Source organism: Tamandua tetradactyla, chromosome 8 (genome assembly GCF_023851605.1).
Source record: "Tamandua tetradactyla isolate mTamTet1 chromosome 8, mTamTet1.pri, whole genome shotgun sequence".
Classification (NCBI taxonomy): domain Eukaryota; kingdom Metazoa; phylum Chordata; class Mammalia; order Pilosa; family Myrmecophagidae; genus Tamandua; species Tamandua tetradactyla.
The window spans coordinates 25,287,387-25,305,966 of NC_135334.1; the positions used below are offsets into that span (position 1 = coordinate 25,287,387).

Sequence of the window (18,580 nt, forward strand, 5' to 3'; positions counted from 1 at the left end):
GCAGTTGCTTGATTAACACTGCTTTGCAATCAGTCTCCGGTTGTGGGGCCCTCCCTCCTTGCCACATCATCCTTCCTGTCTTCCACCCTGACTGGAGCAAAGGCTGTGATGATGTCTTGTAAGGTTCCTCTGCACGTTACTGGGCCCCAAGAAACACAGGAGGTCATGTCGCTGGTCTCCCAGGCCAGGACCTTCCAGGGAGCCAGAAGAAAGCCAGTGCTTGCTGGCTGACCCTGGCCACTGACTGGAAATGACCAACCATCCCAGGATGTGGGGGCTCAGGGACCGTGCCCCTTTCAGAAGTTGGGAGTCTAGGAGTGTTAGCCCCATAACTGCTCCTTCTTTATCCTGGAGCCTCTGACCACTGCTGGCCACCCTAAGCCCCTTCTCTCTCCCAAGCATAGGTCTTACCAAGAGAGGGGCCCTATTCCCTGGCCTTCCTGAGCTCATCCCCAGGCAGCTTCTCCAGCCTCCTCCGGATGAAGGAGTGCTCCCTGGGACCATAACAAGATCAGTCAGGGTGTCTTAGCTGCTGAGCTATGTGAAGGCAAGGGGCAGACCCGCCTCCTTCCAATGCCTCACTTTCCTCAACTATAAAATGAAAGGATTTGAGGTAAATTTCCAGCCCCTATCCATCGGTCCCTGACCTCTCCCTAGCACCATGTTTTCAAACATTTTTCTCTCATGGCTTTCTCTCTGTGCCTCCTCAACCTGCATTCCCTGCCAATGATAAAAGAGCTCAGAGTTCATCCCTTAGACAACCCGCACAAAAGAGCTCTTCAAAGTTCCTTCGTGGCCTTGACAAAGATTTTAAAGCTGGAAGAGTGACGCAAATCCTTTCTCTTGAGGTCCTGGGTTTTAGAAGCACACGGCACTGCCCCAGAGAATGAGGGGCCTAGAGGCAGATGCACATGTTGGGAGCAGAGGCTCTGAGTTAGGCCAGCCTGGGGGCTAAGCCCAGCTGTATCACTGCCGGTCACGTGCTCAGAGCAAGTTACTTAGTTCATCTGAGACTCAGTTTCTTCGCTGATAAAATAGGGATATAGTGGCTCCTGGGTCTAAGGGTCGCTGTGCCGAGTACATGAAATCATTTATGGGGTTGGCACATAGAAGGGGATCAGCAAGTACCCACTGTTATATATGGCCAACTTTTTTGCTGAGGGCAGGACTGATCCCCTTAAAATCAGGCCTCTTGCATTAATACTTTCTCCCAAACCTGGGATTTAAATTGTGTTTTGAGTTTTATCCCAAGATAAGAGAAAGGAGGGTGAAAGATTTGAGTGGGTACAGAACAGCCAATACTAACAGTTGGTATTGCCCCATCCAAATGGCAAGAATCAGAGGGTCCCAGGAAGATTGGATTCCCGGTTTCAGAGCTGCTGAAATCCTTCTCCCCACCACTATCCGCCATCCCTTTTCATCCCTTCTTCTTTCAATCAGACACTTCAAAGAGATGCCCGGAGAAAGGAACTGTGAATTCTCTGCTCACTAGTTTTCATGAGAGGAAACCAAAGAATGTTTCTTTTTGAGACTGCATCTGCTCATCCAAACCGATTTCACTAGCCGGGGGGACTTGAGCTTAAAAGAAGGCTCAAGGCTGATGAAATTCAGATGTGAGGCTGCGAGAAGACATCAGCACCTACAGGAAAATGAGAGGGTCCCAATGCAGCTGGACAAGGACCTGGGCAGGGGAAGCGGGCAAAGAGGAGAGGGAGAGACAGAAGGGCCTGGGAGAAAGGCTGTGGTGAGAGAGGAAGGGAGCCCAGGAAGACAGAAAGGGACGAGAGAGGATGGGGGAGGGGAACAGACAAAACCCAAGCACTCATTTGGTTTTCCTTCTTTAAAGAAAGAAAGGGAAAAAAACAAAACAAAAAAAACACTCCAACTGTTTCAACTGACGGGAAATTTTCTTCCGCCGAAGGCATTATTAGGACAGAAGATAAGGAAGCCAGGGAGATAGGAAATAATTATTTTGTATCTGTCTTTATAAATGAAAATGAAGGGCATTAACTTAAATAGGATTTAGATTTTCAGGGACAGAAGAGAATGAATTAGGAAATACTCCGATAGCATAGGAAATGTTTATTAAAAGTTCAGGGGGGGGGCTCTTGAAACTGACAAGGCTTCACAGACCAGATAAAAAACCATCTGGGAGGCAAAGGAGGCCTGGGAGGAAGGGACTGAGGGCCTGGCGGGCACAGCTTGTGCAGCTCGGGCAGAAGGTTCAAGGGGGACAGTGGCTGACCCTTGGCCCTACTTGGGAATAAGTGGTCGCTCAGCAGGGGTAAGTCAGGTAGCTGGGCTGAAGGCGACTCAGAAGAGGGCAGAGGCATCCTGGGCTGGACTTAGCCCCCCAAAGAATCCCTCATTCTCTTCCTCCCTCCCCCCAGCTTGTGGGAGAGGGCGGGGACCGGAGAGCTTGGAGAGATGGCGTGGGAAGGGAGAAAGGAGGGAGACCCATTAGCAAGGCTGTCTTGCTCACAGTCACTGAGAACCTCTGCACTCTTTGGAGATTCACAAATCCACGAGGCTTCAAAACAATCCATGAAACCCCCTCACCTACCTCTTTGTCTACTATGTTTGTGCACAACCCAGCCAGAGAGAAGCATCTCCCAGATACCTTAGCTCTTTCCAAGGAGGCGGCCGTAAAGTCACAATGAGGAGCCCAGGTTGTCTGGGTCTAAATTCTAGCTTTATCCCTTTCTAGCTGTGTGACCTTAGGTAAGTGATTTGACGTCTCTGATCTTCAGTTTTCTCAGCTGTGAAAAGGAAATACAATGATCATGACCCTCTCATCGGGTAGTTGGAGAGACTAAATGAGATAACATAAGAAAATTCTTAGAACAGTAAATAGAGTAATTGATAAAATTTAGTTATTATGACACAATTATTAGAGGCATCGGGCTTACCGTCAAAACAAAGTAAGTTCTTCTTTGAGTCTAAGCTGAGTCCCTCCTGCTGCCATGTAAAACTCCAATGAATAGAAAGAGAAGAGCCACTCATATCCACCTAGACATTTCCCCACCGTTGACTCTGAGCTCTGTCACAGCAGCGGCTCTTCTTCAGCCCCTCCTGTCCAGCCACTGATCACCCAGTCACCGTCAACACCCCCAGCAGAGCTGCAGGGAGAAAACTTGTTAAAAGCTTGAAAGCAGTATCTGTTTGTGGCGAGGGAAGCCGCAATTCCTGGCCCCTAATCTTCTGGAACCCTGTGGCAACATGAAGCTTGGGAGACGTTTCCACACTTCTGTCTCTGCCTCCTACATGGATACACTAAGTACTGAGGACACTTTCCAGGAGGAGAACTCCACACAAGGACCCCTCGACAGGTGTCTAAGCTTAGCGCTTCCCTGAGGAAATCTGGGGGCTGTTTCTTTGGACTCACTGAAAGCTCTCTGCTGACAGAATCAGATAATCAGCTAATACCCGACCCTGCCGTGTCCTGAGCCCTGAGCCGGATACATAACAATGTCATCAGGCCTGCCTTCTAAGAGCCTTAGCCAGCTTACTGCCTCTTTTGAGTGTTTTCTGCCCCTGGGTAATTATTCCAAACGCATGCCGTGAGGAGGGCTAAGCGCGCGTGTCCCTGTAAGCGTGTGTCCCTGTAATCCCCTAGTAAGATCTCTCACTGGCTCCATCAAAGGAGTTGCACTCAGGGGCTCTGCTCTCCTCTCTTCCCCTTTCATCTCTACTTTTCCCCTTTCTTCTCCCTTCCTTTCCCTTCTCCACATTTAGCTCCCCCAAAGTTCTGTCCTGGCTCTCACTCTTGCCAAGGGGTAGTTTTGATAAATGAGCCCCAGAGGAAATGGGTTGAGACAAAATATTGGAGCTGGGATCCACAAAGTTAGGGGCCTGGGTGAAGCTCTGAAGTGCCTTTGTGCCATGAATTCTAAGCTGAACAAACCCTTTCCAGCCAGCGTTGCATGTCGTCACTGACCCACTCACTTGGGCCAGTAAAAAACTGGTATGAATGGAGTGGCAAAGAGGCCCAGGATATCCAGCTGCCTCGGATCCAGGGGCGTTCTGGGAAGGGAAAACCACTTGGTGTGCTGGTCAATCAATAGTGGTGTTGTGTGCACCTGGGAAAGTAAACAGCTCTTCAATCCGGGTTGGGCACCTGCTTAATTGCGATGGGAGAGTACGAGCATTATAATGAAAATAATAATCATTGCAATAATAATGGTACTGATATTATAATATATATTCATTATTATACATATTATAGTGGTAAGAGTTGGGACCTTGGAGAATCCCTGCTCTGTCACTGATGAGCTGTGAATTTCCCTTAACCACTCCTCTGAGCTGCCTCAGTTTCCCCACTGGTATACAAAAAGGGGTTGCGGTGGGGGACAATAATGGTATCAGCCTCTCAGGGATTTTGTAAGGGTTTAATGAGCAAATGCACATAACGCAATGACTGGCACATAGCAAGTGTCCAATACATTTCAGCCCTTCTTAATTGCTTTCATATTAATACAACTCTTCAGAGTTTGCAATGAATTTTCACATATGCTAAGTAACTCAGTCCTCACAACATCCCTGGAAGGACATCATTATGAGCTCTGAGTTTTGAACATGAAACAGTGAAGCTCAGAGAAATTTAATGACTTGCCCAAGGTCAATAATCCACATTTTAAAACAATTAAAATAGAAGCCAGTAACTTATGTAGGATCTGATCCAGGCATTGAGCGCTAAACTCCAAATGAGGATCGTTACTTCAGGCAATTTGAAGTGCCTTGCCCAAGGAGCACGGTTAAGGTTTCTTTCTCGCCAGACCAGGGCATGGCTTTGTCTGGACCATTTGCAGAGCTGAGGATAGTTCAGGGTCATAGAGCAAAATACTTCAAAGCCGCCGGGATTTGGAGCTCTGCTGTAGCTCGGTGGAGAGTGGAGAGAAGGGAGTGCCCAGGTCATGCATGAGTAATGCATGCAAGGTGCTAAGCTTCCATTTCAGCAACATCCTAATACTCGTTTCATCTTCGATTTTCCCTCCTAGCTGTGTCATTCCCTACAGCCACAGATTCCGGGGACTTCGGCTGGAACTGTATGGCCGCCCGCTAAATTGGCTGTTCTCGATAGTGAATGGAAAGAGGAGGGGTCTGGGGGCAGAGAGAAAAAGAAAGATAAGTCAAGGGGAGGGGATTAGGGAAGATGAAAGAGGGAGATGAGAGAAGGAAGATCTTTCACTGCACTGCGCTTACACAGACTGCCACGCACCCCGAGAACGCGGTGAGGTTTTGTTCCAGGAGAACTTTCCCGGTCTTCTCACTGCATGGCTGTGGCAGACTGAACTCTCTTCTCCCTAAGAAGACGGCAGTTGTGTAGGGCGGGGCGCCTGCTGGAGAAGGCGCAAGAGGAAACCTGCCAGGGTTTGCAGGGCACTGAGAGAAGCGCAGACCCTCAAAGATGGGGCAGAAGGCAAACTCAAGCCCGGTCGGCTTGGTGTGACTCAAAGCCCGGGCAAAAGAGTGGAGCACAAAGATGGACCCAGTAACATGGGTATCTGGGGATGTCACTAACGCAGGCAGCTTCTGTCTCGGATGGAATCTGGAAACAAATGAGACCTACAAAACCGACTGGTTTGGTTTAGTGAGAAGGTGGCCTCCAAACAGCAAATGCCACTCTCGTCACTGTCCTAGCCATTAAAATTCCCACGAGGCCTGGGAATGCGATAAAGCCTCTTTGGGGTCAGAAGGCCAAAGCTGGCAGCAGGTCCCAAGGGGAAGGGAAGGACACAGGATGACTTGTGAAGCGGCACTATCACCCCTTAGCGGGATGGAGGTGTTTGCTTTAAGTTCAGAGCCAAGGCAATCACCAGTCCAGTTGTCTTCCTCTTTCAAGTCAGTAGGTAGACCGACTACTCCAGGATCAACGGCCAATGGCTTTGTGCTCTTTGGGGCAGCCAGCCAAAGCAGCCGCAGCTGATTTTAATGAGATGTAATAATACCGCATCAGTTCCGTGAGCTGTAGACTGAGCCCACCAAGGGAACCTGCTCAACCCCCAAAATGATCAGACTTGTCAAAATATGATCATTTTGTTCCTTATTATAAATGAAAAGAAGATATGATTTAAGTGTCATCCTCTGGGTGTGTGAGCCGGATTCCTATAAATCAATCATCCAAAATAAACTCTTTGGAGTGATTTCCCTACAAATATGCTGGAAACAATGTCTTTAAACAAAGCATAAAAGTATTACTGTATCTCTGCAACATCAAAATGGCTTTAGACATGCATTATTGGGTTGCTGGGGTGTTCTTTGCTTAAAATATGTTATTTATGGTTTTGTGCCTGACAGGAAAAGTCAGATGCTGGCTGCCTGCTGGAAACCTTCTCTCTGCCTTCACTCAGGCCCCCACTGCGAAAATAGTGGGAAAAGGGGAGGAGGGGGGCGGAGGTCGGGAGACGTCTAAGGGCCAGGTGGCTGGGCCTAACCTTTGCACACGTGACACTTTGTATTTCCAAAGCACCTCCCTTGTATCTAAGAGTGGGCCTAGACTCCAGCTGCAGCCCGCTCAAATTTGATCTTGGATCTGGTATTTACCAGCTGTGAGTTTTGGGCAAGTACCATAACGCCTCTTTCCCTCGGTTTCCTGTCTTAGAATGGATATGAGGATGACATTAGCATCAACTCCTACAGCTGTTGTAAAGATCCAATAAGGGTTAATATGGTAAACCACTAAGAATGGGTCTGCCACCTGGTAGTCCCAAGTAAGTGTTAGCTATTATTACTTGTTATTATTAGGTGTTGTTCTAGTTTGCTAGCTGCCAGAATGCAACACACCAGAGACGGATTGGCTTTTAATAAAAGGGGATTTATTTTGTTAGTTCTTCAGAGGAAAGGCAGCTAACTTTCCACTGAGGTTCTTTCTTACGTGGGAAGGCACAGGATGGTCTCTGCTGGCCTTCTCTCCAGGCCCCTGGGTTCCAACAGCTTTCCCTGGGGTAACTTCTTTCTGCATCTCCAAAGGCCTGGACTGAGCTGCGAGTGCTGAGATGAGGAATGCTGAGCTGCTTAGGCTGTGCTATGTTGAGCTCTCTCATTTAAGCACCAGCCAATTAAGTCAAACGTCATTCATTGCAGCAGGCACACCTCCTAACTGACTGCAGATGTAATTAGCAACAGATGAGGTTCACGTACCATTGGCTCATGGCCGCAGCAACTAAACTAGTACAAAAACTAGGTACGTTCACCTGGCCAAGTTGACAACTGAATCTAACTACCACAGGTGTTCTAGTTTCCTAGAGCTGGGGCAACAAATAACCACCAACTGGGTGGCTTAAAATAAGCAGAAATATATTCTCTCACAATTCAGGAAGCCAGAAGTCCAAATCCAAGGTGTTGGCAAGGCCGCCCTCCCTCTGGAGGCTCTAGGGGAAGACACTTTCTTTCCTCTTCCAGCTCGCAGTGACTCCTGGCAATGCTGGGCTTCCTGGGCTTGCAGCCACAGGACACCAGTATCAGCTTCCATCTTTCCAAAGCCTTCTCCTCTGCTTGTCTCAAATCTCCCTCTGCCTTTCTCTTATAAGGGCACCCATCACTGGACTTAGGGCCTACCCACATGATCCAGGATGATCTCATTTCAAAACCCTTGACTTGATGTAATTAAATCTGCAAAGATGCATTTTCCAAATAAGATCATATTCACAGATTCCAGGCATTAGGCATGGAAGTGTCTTTTTGGGGGCCACCATTCAAGCAACTATGGAAACCCAGAGAATTTCCTGTCCCAGGGAAATGCTCGGAGCAAAGCTATGCTTGTGTTTGTCACCACAGACTCTGTAATGTGTCATAATTTTGATGTTTGTACTTTATTTTACCCAGAGAGCTAGACTTAGAGCGGGCAATGAGTAACTCAGTGTCATATCGTTTTGAATACCCATCCTTCTGCTGAGCTGCCTAAACCATCAGCCTCAGAAAGAGGACAGCATAGAGAAAGGGATAGTGTACTTGGAGTCTTTCCACAAAGTAGCATTTGTTTATTAAAATGCACGCGCGCACACACACACGCGCACACACACGCACACACACACACACACACACACACACACACACACACACACACACACAGAGTCTCCTCTTTCCCATTTCTCTCCACTCACCAAGTCAGGCATTTCTTCCATGCCACATTTTCATAGTACTCCAATCTTGTCCACATTTTAACAACCTCGTACCTCAGTCGAGATAGAGTCTGAAAAGTTTAATATCATGTCAAATGAGAGAGCCAATAAAACTTGACATTATTAATATGATGTCAAGGGTTTTTCCCAACTGCTTAGGGAAAAAACATTGTGTCCCATTAAGTACAGCTCCTTGCACTGAGAAGTATTAAATGACTTTTCAATGACTACCAGCTGGAACTACTAGTTTTTCTTCATAAGCTTTGATGCTGTCGATTCTGAGAGGCCAGTTGAGAACCTTTTATGAAGATGCTGGATGAGCCTGTGCAATCAGAAAAGCTTTTAGGTTTCCCTGGGATCCATCCCTCTTTAAGTGGGGCTTGGTATGGAAATGGGGATATGAATTATTAAAAGACTTAAATACATTCGGCTGAGTATGAGCATGGGTCCTCCCTGTGTCCATTTATTGCCCAGGGACTATGCTAGTCTCCCAGGACAATTGAGTGGGGATGGTAAAGACAAGGGCCCTCTCTCCATATCCTGGAGTCCCCTACCCCCAGCCTGCAGTAGCTGTGCGAAGGGCACAAGGACTGATGGCGCTGCATGTCCCACTCTCGCTTCCCTGGCAAAGGAGAGGGTGCGAGTGCCGACAGCTGTTCCGGCTTCTGCTTGCACTGGACCGCCGGGAAGGAGGCTGTTAGATGCTGTAAGGGCCTGTTTCCCTTGGCCTGGCACCGTGGTTGCTTCACAGCACGTGGTTCTCCATGTCGGCTTCCCTTCCCGGGAAGAGGTCAGAACTTAAAATAAGCAGGCGTGACTCCTGTCTGAGCTGGCAGATGCCCTGCACAAAGTGCCGGCTATTCAGGAACGTGCACCTATGGTCGCTGTAAAGAAAGCACCAGAGGCTGAGACCTGGGCTTCCAGAACCTTTCAGCTGCTCAGTCCCCACCGAGATTGTTTCATCTGTTCCTGCCTCCAGATTGCTCAGAAATCAGGGTCTCTCCGCTTCGCTATGCCCAGGGAAGCAAAACCTATACAATTTGCCTCCATTTCCTACCCTGTCTCTACAACCATTCGGATGCTTATCCTGGTGCCTTATCACCTTCATTTGGGATGTTCTTTATAGTTCCTAACCTCTACACCTTTCTAGGGAATATACCTGGGTTTTCATTCTTAGGGCTCTAGGAAGCAGGCTAAAGAGGCGGTTGAAGGCGGGTGCTTATTTATATAAGGCTGGAATATTTATTGTGGGGTTGTTCCTTTCAGAAGATCAAAAGAAAGGCCTGGACAGGGAGCATAACAGTCCTTATTTAGACTCTTCTGATGTTCCAGTTGACATACTTCCCCTTGCCCTTTGCCCCCACCCGTCCTGCGCCATCTGGGGACGCCTGACCCCTGGGGCTGGCAGATGGGAAGTCTTCTTAGATTTCACACAACACTTGAGGGAATTCCTGGTGGGAATGCCCTTGGGATGGCCCCACATGGCACCTTGAGCTTTCTTAGTGCTGCTGCTGCTGCTGCCAGTAAAGATCATGAAACTTCCTTACCCACGGCCTCCTCCCTTCTTCATGGAGGCTTAGGATTGAGAGATTCAGCCCAGGGCAAAGAAGCTTGAACAGGAACTTTTTCTCTTAGAACATACCTAGCAGCCAGCAGCGCCTCTCTGTTCCCTCTGATCTCAGGACAAGAGGGAAGGAAATTATCATTGTTGCAGATGGGACTTAGGTCAGGTGCTAGAAGGAATCTCCCAGCTCAGAAGCAGGTGGTCTGGATGAAGCTGTGCGATCTCGAGCGCAGTCGATCCCTTTGCCCTGAACGCCTCCCTTTGCCCAGCTCCTACCAGACAGTACCTGGTGAGTACCTCTCCTTGCAGGGTCGGCATCTAGGACATTCAAATAGCTGACTTCCAGGTCTGAGGCCATAACTGCAAGAAGACAGGAAAGAGTTAAGTCAACCTTAAATAAAGAATGTAATATAAACAGGTCTGCAGACCGGGTTAACCTGGAGGCAGTGCGGTGCTGTGGAAGGGAGAGGACGCTTGGAAATCGTTCAGGAGCAACTCCAACTCAACCATCTGGGCTTTGGTTTCACTTTCATTAAAATGGGGGAACAACACCTGCCTGCACCTACCTTAGAACTGTTGTTGTGGTCAAGTGAGATAAGAGATACAGACAGCTTAGGAAAGAATGTATCACTTGAAAACCGTGGAGGCTTACTGTCCCCAGCCCACCTCCCATTGCAGAGTGGCCCCAAGGGGATCCCTCCGTACCAACAAGATAGAACCAGAGGGCAGTGCGACGGTGGCTCAGTAGCGGAGTTCTTGCCTGCCGTGCCGTAGACCCGGGTTTGATTCCTGGTGCCTGCCCATGCCAAAAAAAAAAAAAGAAAGAAATAGAACCAGACGATATTTAAGATCCCTGCCAGCTCTGAGAGCCTATAGCTATATTCTCATCTTTCCTTCTGTAGGTTTTACTTAAACCACTCTTACTGTGAGTCAGGGAAAGGAAACAGAGTCTATGAGCTGGTGATTCTCAGTATACTTAGAATAAAAGCTGACATCAGGTCACACAGCTATTAAGTAATAAACGCAGGAATCAAACCCAGGACTCAGCTGTAGCCAATAAAACACATACTCCTAACAAACTACCCTGTCGCAGTCTCCCTCTGTGTTCAGGGCGCTTTCCCTTTTGCTGCCCCGTGTTGAGGGCAGCCAGGAAAGGCTCGGCATTGGTGTGGGGTTGCCGCCAGCATCCTGAGGGACCCAGAGGTGTGGATTCCACAACCTGGGGTTCTAAGAAAGACCATCTTTGGGCCCAGCCATCAACTTTTCTCCAAAGCCAGTAGAGAATTATTTCTCACTCCCTCTTGCTGCTGCTCAACCTTCCTTCACCTTCCTGCTTTAATGTCTTAATCAAGTGGCAGATAAGAGGAAGTGATCCATGCAAAGGACAGAAGGTTCAACAAGATGTGTGGAACCCACTGCTGCTCCAATCCCCTGTCCCAGAGTCACCACCCCCACCAAAGGGAAAGACAGGGGAGCCAGAAAAAGAAAGGGAAAAAGGCAAGAGAGATTTTGTACCCTTAAGCCTCTACTGCCGCAGTTCAAAAGACCAATCTTTACTGAAAATAAATTTAAAGGAGAATTTTTGATGTATATTATGGTCTCTGGTGGTAGGCAAGAGCGCTGCCGGCGGTATATGGAGTTATGCAAAGCCAAAGTGGGATTACTTAAAAGTGTCTGTAGTGCTTTGATTAACTGGTGTGTATTTTATTTTTTATATGACACAATCACAGGCATACATTGATAATATCTTGCTATTATTGTTTGACACTTGAATCTCCCTTTTTCCTATCGCTTGGAAGGGGGCTTTGTTCATTCTGGGGCAAAGGGCAAAGGCTCAAGATGATCCCCAATGGGATAAAAATGGAGAATTGCCCTCCCCAGATTTTTTTGAAATGCAATTTATAAAAGCCTAGGATCTGTCACAGAGAACCAAGATCACTAGGAGATCAAATGTGGTGACTCAAAGAGCTGGCCAAGTGGACAGGCTATGAGAGTCCAAACTACCCTCTGAGGCTCCTTATGTCAATCTGGAAAATTCCCCATTAGTATATCTTCTGAGAATAGGGCTCAGTGCCGGTGATTAAGCGCCAAACCCACTTTACTCTGTTCTGCTTTGTGATACTGGGACTGGGATTCTGCAAACTGTATTTCTCCTCTGCCAGTTCTGCCAACAGGAGAAGCTAGGTGACGACTGGAAAGCTGGAGGAGGGGGGAAAGGATCTGCCAGCTGCTTGGGCGAGTGGCAGGTGGGCATAGCACCCTTGCCCCAGTGGCAGTTGTGGTTCTAGTCTCCAGCTTCACTGAACACCCTCCGAGGTCCTGCCAGGTAATGACCCCCCCATAGAAGTCAGAGTCCCAGCTCTGCAGAGCCTCTTCTCGAGCTTATGAGGTACTAGCAGCAGCTGGGTCATGGCTTCACATCCGAGCGCTGAGCCTCAGGGCCCCTTCTTCGAGGTCCAGATGTGTCCACACCAGCAGGCAGCACCTGCTCCACTGGGTTCTAGGTCCCAGCTCTGCAGGTCTCCTGCTCAGAACCCTTAGCTTCTAACAGCCCTAAGGTCATCTCTTTGTTCACCCAGACCTGGGTCATTACTGCTTCCTTCCATTTGACCAATCCCTGATAAAAAATCTTTTCTGTTGAAATGTCTTCGAGTGGTTTCTGTTTTCCTGACCGGACATCCAAAGACTACAAACCCCTTGAAACAAAGTTGTCTGGAGCACGGAGGTCCAGCGGGTGCCATTCTCCCTCATCCCTGAGGCAAAGAAGGGGCAGACCAGGGCTTGGACCAGGCAGGAGGGAGGGGGCTGCATTTCTGACGCTTACAAATCCTCGGTCCTTGTGTGATTGCCAAGAAAGAGAGGACCTATCAGACCTCAGTACAGGGCAGGAATAATTCCTAATTCCAAAGGAGGAAGGGCCACCAACTTTGGTGGTGAGGAAACCTGCACATGGAATGCAAAATAAAAGAATGATTGCATCTTTAAGGTGAGATGAGGAGACCATCCACTGGGTCCTTTGCTTTTTGGAGCCATTTCTGACAAATGCAGTGGGTACTGGGATGCATGGTCTTTGTTGCAGAAGGAACAGAGCAGCTGTTACCTGACTGGCTTTCCCGAAGAGAATCTCCTGCCATCCCCCTTGTGGGCCTGACAAGGACGAACTCAGAAATGGAGTTTTCTTTCTCATTTCCTGAGCTCTCTCAGTACCAGTCTGACTCTCTGCACACTGGTCCCCTATATCCCCTCTTTGGAGCCTCATGACGGCACAATCTGCACCCCAGGGGTCTTGTCGTGAGCCTGGGTAGAAAATTCCATTACCTTCATCCACTGACATTTAAAAACGGGAGCAAAGTGTGCACTGTCACAGTGCTACCAGGGGACAGGCACGTCTGTTAGAAGGCGGAAACGCTGCATGCCCACGTTGGTTGCATGCCTTTCTGCATTCCCGGCTGCCCTGAGACATTCAGGGGATATTTCACACGCACACACACACCCCAGCCTCCAGTTCTCTGACCAAACTTCATCGAAACATAGTGAGGAATCCTCTGTTCTTAAAACATACCTGTGGTTGGGCAGTTCTTCAAAACGTTAAACAGGAATTGCCTTATGACTCAGCAATCCCACTGCTAGGTATGCACCCAGAAGAACTGAAAACATGACCATATGGCAAGAATGTTCATGTTTATATATTGCTATGTTTAAAAAAAATTTTTTTCTAAAAAAGAAATGGAATAAAACTAAAATGTAGACAATGAACAGGGGAAAAAAAAGAATAACTCAAAACAGAGACTTGAACAGATATTTGCACACCGAACTTCATAGTGGCATTATTCACACACGCAAAAAAGAACTGAAAACAAGGACTCAAATGGATACTGATACACCAATGGTCCCAGCAGCATTATTCCTGGTAGCCAAGAGGTAGAAACAACCCAAGTCATTTGGATGAATCGATAAACAGAATGTGGCATATAGATACAATGCCACACCGTTCAGCCATAAAAAGGAAGAAAGTTCTGATATGTGTTACAACATGGATGAACCTTTTTTGTTGAGTGCAATAAGTGAGACACAAAGGGACAAACATACAATTCCGTTTTTGTGAAATATCTAGGATAAGCAAATTCAGAGATACAGAAAGTAGACTGGAGGTTACCGGGGGCTGGGGTGAAAAGGGAATGGGGAGTAGGTATAGAGTCGCTGTGTGAGCTCATGAAAGAGTCTTGGTAATGGATGGTGGTGACAGTAGTGCCATATTGTAGATGTCATTAACACCATCGAGTCATACACTTAAAAAGGTTCAAATGGAAAATTGTGTGCCATATCTATGTTACCACATTTAAAATAAACAGAAGTGAGTAGGGAAATAAATAAATCTCATATTTGTGAAATGCCTTTATCCCTTAGCTGTGCCATCCATTCCTTTCTTAGGAAGAACTTGTGTTAACCTAGTGAAGTCAGAAGACCCCGCTCTTCACTAGCTGTGTGGGTTTTTGATCTGTCCCTGAGAGGGAGGGGTAAGGGGTATGGGATGTATGGGTTTTCTTCTTTTTTCTTGTTGTTTCTTTTTCTGAAGTGATCATGGTGATGAATGCACAATGATGTGATGATACTGCGAGCCACTGACCGTATCCTCTGGCTGGACTGTAGGTGCATGAAGATATCTCAATTAAAATATTCTTTTTAAAAACTGATCTCTCTATGAGCCTCAGCTTCTCACTTAAAAACCTGCATGAGGGCTCCCCCGCAGGGTAGTTGTGAGGGTCAGATACAGTAATGTATGTGAAAGCACTTTGTACACGGTCAAGTCCTGTACAAACGGGAGATGACACTGTTGCAACAGTTGCTGCCCAAGCCACTCACACCATTATTATTACCCAAGTCCTCCTTCAGGTACTCTAAACTCGTTTCCTCTTGCCCTGTCTGGTCGGATAATGGCTGTAGATGTCTCCCTGGGGCTCCAGCTGTGCCGACGGGAGAAGGCGGTAGCAGCCAGGTGGCTCGGGGCCGCATTCTAGGAACCCTCTCCAGGCTTCTGGCCGGCCCAGGTCCCCAGAGCGCGGCCCAGACTGTCCCTGGGGGGCCATATTTTCAGGCCCATCCACCCCCATCGGTGGAGCCTCCTCAGGCCAGGCTGGCGGGAGCCCAGCGGGCCTCGCATGAATCATAACTGCCCGGGGCCCATTACGCGGGTCAGGGTGGCTGCTGAGGGGGCCGACCCTGACCCCCGCGGTCCCTGGATTATTTATTGCCCTTGGCTTCATGGGTTAATTTGGGCCTGAGCTGAGCCCCTGGGGAACTGGCTCTTTTCCCCCTTCTACTCCAAGGGCTAGGTGAATTCAACTCTCTTTATTTTCTACTTCACAGGAATAAATGATGAGGGTGGGTTGGGAAGGGAGAAGAAATTCAAACACTCACATGTACAAAGTCCTATACTAAATTCTATACTAAGAAAAAAAAATTAGAGCTGGGGCCCCAGCCTTCAAGTTGCGTATAAGGAAGAATGAAAATCATCACCTCCGGGAACAATGCTAGACCCTTACCATCAATCCAATCCAACCCAGGAGCTAAAACACCACCAGGCAATGGAGACATCAGATTTGGGGAGGATTAATGGAAGATAAGAGGTAGTTGGGGAATAATGCTTAGAGCACAAGCATTTTTCTTTCTTTTTAAACATTGCATAATAAATACATGTTCTATTAACAATGCCTTCCTGACCAAAAGGGGGAAAAGAAATAGAACAAAATAAGGTATCAGTGGCTAAGAGAGTTCAGATAGAGTTGAGAGGTTATTCTGAAAGTTGCTCTTACACAAGCTTCAGCAAGATATTGCTAATTACCAGAGTTTGCCAACCCCCAACCTAAAACATTCCTGTCAACATTAAAGAACACTGGGCTGATTTGAAACTGTTGTGTAACATTAAAAAGCCATGTTCGTTTATCCTCATCCAATTTTGTTGAGTGGGATCTTTTTTATTCAGTTGTTTCCATGGAGATGTGACCCACCCAATTGTGGGTGGGACCTTTTGATCAGGTAGTTTCCATGGAAACGCATCTCCGCCCATTCAAGGTGGGTCTTAATCCACTTACTAGAGTCCTTTAAGAGGGAAGGATTTTGGAAAGAGCTTCAAAGCCCACACAGCCAGAGATCTTTAGAGATGAAGAAACAAAGCACCCCAGGAAAGCCTTTTGGAAATGAGAGGCTTGAAGAGAAAGCTAGCAGACATCGCTAAGTGCCTGCCCAAATGACAGGGGTATTCCAGACAGCATCAGCCTTTCTTGAGTGAAGGTAACCTCTTGTTGGTGCCTTAATTTGGACATTTGCATGGCCTTAGAACTGTAAACTCACAACTTAATAAATTCCCTTTTTAAAAGCCATTCAATTTCTGGTATATTGCATTCTGTCAACTTTAGCAAACCAATAGAAACACCTAGGACTTTATCTGAGATTCTACAAAAGTTTCACCCATTAAGATTACTTTCCAAAAATCTAAAACCTCCAGTAGGGTTCCTAGGCCAGATAAATCCTAAAATCCAGAGGGGCCAGCCTCTCCAAGAGCATCAACTAGTTCCAACCCCCACTCCAGATTATTGACTCCCTTCCCAACATTTGGACATAGCCCAAATACCCCTATTTCTGAGAGAAAAGAAGAGCTATAACAGAAGATGGGATTTAACAAATGAATGTGACTGCTGAATGATTATATTGATACTGGAGCAGTTGGAAGGAAAAGCCTAAATTGTGACACTGGAACCCATACAAAGTTCTGAAATCTGTCCTATAACTACTTGTTACAATGTACTTTGAAAATTATTGCTTTTTTGTATATATGTTACATTTCATGATAAAAAGGTTTAAAAAATAAAATACAAATAAATAAATACACATTCTCTGAAGCAAAACTACAAAATGGATAAGCCAAAAGAAGAAAATAAAAACCACTCACAATCCTACCTGAAGATAATCACTGTCTACAGTTTGATATATGTCCCTCCAGACTTTTTTCGATGCGTATATTTATATTCATACGACTTTAATAAAAATCAAATTATTCTGCGTGTACTATTTTATAACCTCCTTTTTCACTTAATTTCCTAAGTCAATAGATATATATCTTCATTATTTTTAATGACTACTAAGTATTCTATTGTACAAATGTAAAATAGAATACATGTTTATTTTACCAGTCCTCTATTATTGGGCATTTAGGAGATTTCCAGTTTTGTGCCACTTTAAACAATGCTACATTGAACATTCTGGTACTCATCTCTTAATGCATATGTAGGATTATTTCTTTAGGATAAGTTCCTAGAAATAAAATTAGAGTCAGAGGATAAACAAATTTCTAAAGCTATTGCCACATGACCCCTCAAATTTTGCATAAAGGTATACTCATAAGCAATAGAAGAATGCAGATTTTTAAAACAGGGAAACGTGGATTGTATGACAGGTGTGGAGATAAATTTGGGATAGGGTGGGTTATAAGCAAGTCATTCCTTCATTCAAAAAACATTTATTAAACTCTGACTATGAGCCAGCTAGAGGTACAAAGATGAAAAGACCTTCAAGGAACTCACAAGAATGGGAATTCAAAGGAATATGAATTTGGGTTAAGTAGAACATCTGTACTGAGAGTAATAGAAAGTAATGGAGAAGCGCCTGACAAAGGTGGGCTTTGAAGACCTGACTTAGGCAGGGGTGGGGGGTGGGGTATGGGGTAGGGTTCTGACCTTCTACGGAATAAAGCTCAGGAATTAAGAATGAGGCCTTGAATCGGAGGTACCTGGATTGCAATCCTGGTTCAGCTACTTCGTAGCCATATGACCCCAAGCAAGTAATTCAACTTTTAGATTCTCATTTCTCCAACTATTACATGGGGATTTTAATAGCTACATCATTTGGCTGTTGTGAAGGTAAAATAAGCTAAAGCATGTAAAGGGTTTCCCATGAAGTAAATGCTCAACAAACATCAGCCATTATTCTTACATGAGCAGTAGCAGGAGAGTAGGTCAGTACAAGCCTGAGAAGACGTGATGGCCCCATAGCCTCGGTCCAGTGGCGAACTGGATTCTGGCCAACTTACCCTCTCTGTACTGCCCATGGGCCCTTTCATGGGGCAGTCTTCAGGGTTGATGTCAAGCGCGCCCTTTAGCTCTGTTAGACGGCAAAGACCAAAAGAAATAAAACGGAAGGAAAAATAAATAAATTAAAGCCTCCCCCATCCCAAGTGCAGCCCCAAGGCAGGGTCACTCCTGTCTCCCCCCCATCCTTCTCCCGCCCGCCTGCTCAATGGGCAGGTGTCTCTGTGATCTGCCTATTTGTCCGGTGACTGTCAATCTCCCTCAGTGTCATTTCCGATAAACAACTTGGAGAGCGTGACACCTTGATACATCAATTCCACCTGAGGCTCCCCTGACAGTCCTCCAGTTCCAGCATCACTGGGGGTGATTCATGGCTGAGGCTGAGCCCCAATGGGCCCTTCCCACTTGGCTGAACTCCATGGCAGCCTCACACTCAGCAGGACAGACTCCAGCCTTCTCCGCAGACCAGGTGATTTTCACCATCTCTGGTCCACCTCCCGAGGGGGAGGGGGAATCCACTTGCTCATCCATTCATTCATTTAGCAAATACGGCTGGGTCAAGGCAGGAGGCACTGAGCGGAGGGAGGAGGACCAGCGTAGATGTTATGGGATTTGGGTACTGGAACGTCTCAGCTAGAGGTTTTTCTAATAAAGTCATCCAATCTCTTTTGGGTGATGTAACTGCAAACATCCCTGCTTCATGGGCAAGAAGAGAAATGAAAAATCATAGAATGTTCAACTGAAAGAGAGATCTTCAACGTTTATCAGGTTTAAGCGCCTCTATTTATAGTCATCCGTTCAACAAATATTTA

General features: G+C 46.7%; 1 long non-coding RNA gene across 3 annotated transcripts in view; it reads right to left on the reverse strand.

Moving 5' to 3' along the window:
* Positions 1-8,722: 8,722 nt before the first annotated feature.
* The window catches only part of LOC143643297 (uncharacterized), a 48,524-nt gene continuing 38,666 nt past the window's right edge, over positions 8,723-18,580 (reverse strand). The window contains exons 1-3 of one of the 3 annotated variants that reach the window (XR_013156197.1): positions 10,390-10,455; positions 9,971-10,044; positions 8,723-9,004 (exon numbers count right to left, since the gene is read on the reverse strand). This is a non-coding gene — a long non-coding RNA (uncharacterized LOC143643297). Of the gene's footprint in view, positions 9,005-9,970; positions 10,045-10,250; positions 10,359-10,389; positions 10,456-18,580 lie in introns of those variants that run through there. The other 2 variants (XR_013156198.1, XR_013156196.1) reach the window with 2 other exon arrangements.